General features: G+C 37.4%; 1 pseudogene; it reads left to right on the top strand.

Moving 5' to 3' along the window:
* Window positions 1–1,331: 1,331 nt before the first annotated feature.
* Window positions 1,332–2,358, top strand: LOC105093967 (ATP synthase F(0) complex subunit B1, mitochondrial-like; annotated as a pseudogene).
* The last annotated feature ends 1,445 nt before the right edge of the window (window positions 2,359–3,803 follow it).

Genomic DNA, 3,803 nt, shown 5'->3' with positions numbered 1-3,803 from the left:
TCAAGTTGAAGTTTTGGAATGTTACTTTCACACTTTCCTAAATTTTCATTAATTTTCAGACTCTAAAGAGAAAGAGGTATTATGTGAGAACAACTAGGGTTTCAGGATCTGGATATGGGCTAGAACACGTGAAGTTGAGTCCTTCCTTTTTAGTAAAGCTTTCCATGTTACATCGTGACATTTTTCCATTCTCCATCAATCATGTTGATACTAATTTTTGACACTTGGCATCTTTGCCAGAATGATGTATTCTGTATGTTTCAGATGACCAACAGCATTGCCCTATTATCATGATATATAATATGGATCTGGTCTAAGATTTTCAATTGTATTTACCATGAGAAATCTAGGGCATGAGACATTGTGGTGTTGACCTATGAATCAGAATAGAAAACCCACAAATAAACCCAAGCAGGTGTGGAAACTTAATTTAGTACAGAAGTGGCATCAATCAGTGTGGGAAATGATGGGCGACTAAATATATGAAGCTGGGATAACTGGTTATCCATATTTAAAAATAAGATTTTATCTCCCAGTATACATACAATAAATGAAATTCTGCTGCATTAAAATGTAAATGTTAAAAACAAAACTTTAAAAATTTGAAGAGAAAATATAGGAGAACATCTTTGTAACACTGGGATAGGAAAGAACTTCTTAAGACACCACATGAATACATGTATGATAAATATTATTGGCGTATTTTACTCTATTAAATTTAAAAATTCTCCACAACATAGGCAAACTTAAGTTTTACTGAATTAGCTGGACTCAATAGAGAAATAGAAAGCAACCTTATTACACCCCTATACCTTCAAATCTGCATTTCAACTTGAACTTTCATGTCCCTCAATGAAATTCCAGTGAATTCTACTAGTGTTTGGTCACTATCTGGAAGTAAATAAATCTTTTCTTATTCTTGGCATTTAAAATTCCAGTTCTCTATACTATAAAACTCTATACTCCTATTAAATGTAATTTTTCCCATTCCCAAACTGAGCGTTGTTTCAGACTTGGAACCTGATTAGGGAGGTGCATGCTTGCTTCCTCTCTGGCTCTGAGGAAGCCCTGACAGAGTGCTCAGCTCCCCTCTTCTAGTGCCCGGCCAGCCTGGCCCCTCGTGTCCAGGGCCAGTGACCCCAGTGCCCAGCAGGGGCAGGAGAGAGGCTGGGCAGGGAGAGGGTTTACTTATGTTTTCTTTCAAACAAGAAACACAACTTTATTTTTCTTTACAAAAGTGAAAAAAAGAAACCAAAAAGATACCAACATTTGAACTATTTTTAAAAAGTTAACATAATTAAAATTCTACGTTAACTGAGCGACCATCTTGCTTCTGGCCCTGACAGATTCTCCTGTCCGGGTCACTGGGACGCTGAGCCCGCCGTGCGGACTACCTGACAATGCTGTCCCGGGTGGTACTTTCTGCCGCCGCCGCAGCAGCCCCCTCTCTGAAGAACGCAGCCCTCCTCGGTCCAGGGGTATTGCAGGCAACAAGGATCTTTCACACAGGGCAGCCAAGTCTTGCCCCTGTGCCACCTCTTCCTGAGTATGGAGGAAAAGTTCCTTTTGGGGTGATCCCTGAAGAATTCTTCCAGTTCCTTTATCCTAAAACTGGTGTAACAGGACCCTACATGCTTGGAACTGGGCTTATCTTATATTTACTGTCCAAAGAAATATATGTGATAACTCCAGAGACCTTCTCTGCCATGTCAGCAATAGGGGTGCTTGTCTATGTAGTTAAAAAATATGGTGCCTCTATTGGAAAATTTGCTGATAAACTCAACGAGGAAAAAATTGCCCAACTAGAAGAGGTGAAACAGGATTCCATCCAAAACATTCAGGATGCAATTGACCTGGAGAAGTCACAGCAGGCACTGGTTCAGAAACGCCATTACCTTTTTGATGTCCAGAGGAATAACATTGCAATGGCTTTGGGGCTTACTTACCGGGAACGGCTGCATAGAGTATACAGGTAGGTAAAGAATCGCCTGGACTATCACATCGCTGTGCAGAATATGATGCGTCAAAAGGAACAAGAGCACATGATAAACTAGGTGGAGAAGCACGTGGTACGGAGCATCTCTACACAGCAGGAAAAGGAGACAATTGCCAAGCACATTGCAGATCTAAAGGTCCTTGCAAAGAAGGCTCAAGCACAGCCAGTTCTGTAAATGCGTCTATCCCAATTGAGACAGCTAGAAATAATTGACTAAATGGAAACTAGTCTGTGTGACAGAATCCTTCTGTATTGCTGTCTACTGAAGTTACAATTTACCTTTCCTAAAAACGAAAGGTTTGAGTTTCATATAATGAGAGAATTAAAACAATCTATTGGCCAGTAGGATGTTTCTCTTATCCTTCTTGCTCTGCATTTTGAGTTATCCATGATCACTTTTGAATAAGCAATTTACTTTTAATAAAAATTTGACTAAATCGGAAAAAATATACGTTAACTGGTACAAAAACAGAAAGAATAATGGAAAAAAATACAATTCCAGTCTTAGAACTAAGTGTGTATGGGGAGTTTATCTTTGATAATAGTAGCTTTTTAAATTAATAGGGAAAACAAAGATTAGTAAATGAATATACAACAATTTGCTAACCATTAGAAAAAGGTCTGATTCCTACCTCACTTACCATATGAGAAGAAATTCTTTTTGGGGGGTTGGGGGGATGTAATTAGGTTTATTTATTTATTTTAATGGAAGTACTGGGGATTGAACCCAGGACCTCATGCATGCTAAACACATGCTCTAACACTGAGCTATATCCTCCCCACTCATGCCAAAATAAATTCTTGCTGAAACCATAAATACTAGACCAGTAGAGAATATTTTTATAACCTTGGGTTGGGGAAGACCTTCTGAGTTTGCCTCAGCATCAGAAAACATAATAGGAAAGATTGGTAAACTTGACTACTTAAAAAAATGACACTTCTGTCTAAAAATAAACACCATAAAAGGTTGAAAGGTAGAAAAGCAAATTGGAAAATTGTTTGCAAAATGTTGGACAAAGAATCAGTATCTCAGATAAATAGAGAGCTCTTAAAAATCAGTAAGGAAAATATTTAATATTTTAATGGAAAAGTGGGCAAAATACTCTGAGGCAAGTTACCAAAGAAATACAGAGACATATGAAAAATGTTTAGCTTCATGAACAATCAAAGAAATGTTAGTAAAATGTGAATAGTCTTTTTCCCTTATCAAACTGGCAAAAATTAAAATTATTGACAAACTCAAATTTTCAGTTGTGAGGGGCAGCAAGTCTCCCGCAATACTGTGGAGAGTGTAAAACAGTCATATCACCTTAGGAAGGGAGTGCGGAGGTATGTATTGCAATGTAAAATATTTCCTTCTGCAACACACTTCTGGGAATTCACCCAAAGGACATGAATGCATATTACTGCTCCACTGACATTACTGAAAATGTGAAACAACCTTAATGGCCATCAGTAATGGACTGGTCAAGTAAATTATGATATAGGAATTTCATCCAGCTCTTAAAAGTGGGCTGTATATATTTACTGACTGAAAAGACTTTATTGAATGAAAAATGAAGGTATCAACAAAACGAAAAGGCTGCCTACTGAATGGGAGAAGATTTTTGCAAATGACATATCTGGTAAGGGGTTAATATCCAAAATATGCAAAGAACTCATACAATTCAACATCTAAACAAGCAACTCCATTTAAAAATGATAGTTTCAGAACATAGGCTATGTAAAATTATAATAATAGATTTGGATCTAGATGCTTGAAAAGATGCTCACCCCTCCAAGAAAAGTAATAAAAAGTAATGCATGT

This window comes from Camelus dromedarius, chromosome 12 (assembly GCF_036321535.1).
Source record: "Camelus dromedarius isolate mCamDro1 chromosome 12, mCamDro1.pat, whole genome shotgun sequence".
Classification (NCBI taxonomy): Eukaryota; Metazoa; Chordata; class Mammalia; order Artiodactyla; family Camelidae; genus Camelus; species Camelus dromedarius.
This window is presented reverse-complemented; position numbering and strand designations above follow the sequence as displayed.